Source organism: Trachymyrmex septentrionalis, unplaced genomic scaffold (genome assembly GCF_001594115.1).
Source record: "Trachymyrmex septentrionalis isolate Tsep2-gDNA-1 unplaced genomic scaffold, Tsep1.0 scaffold60, whole genome shotgun sequence".
Classification (NCBI taxonomy): Eukaryota; Metazoa; Arthropoda; class Insecta; order Hymenoptera; family Formicidae; genus Trachymyrmex; species Trachymyrmex septentrionalis.
The window spans coordinates 1,645,690-1,645,939 of record NW_017305779.1 but is presented as its reverse complement, the minus strand read 5'-3'; positions in this window follow the sequence as shown (position 1 = coordinate 1,645,939).

Genomic DNA, 250 nt, shown 5'->3' with positions numbered 1-250 from the left:
GATATGCCAGTAAATACGGAAAAAATTTTAATGTTTATAATAATGAGATCTCAGAAGCGATTGACGATTACAGCAGGGAAAATGATAGACATGTCATTCGAAACTTTTGCAAATGTAATCTTTTAAATTTTGACACTTCTTTATTTTTACTTATTATTAAATTTGGCATTTTCTAAAACACTGTTTCATATTTATATGGACGTATTGTATAAATTAAATTAAATTTTTTATGTTTTTTAGATCATGAAAG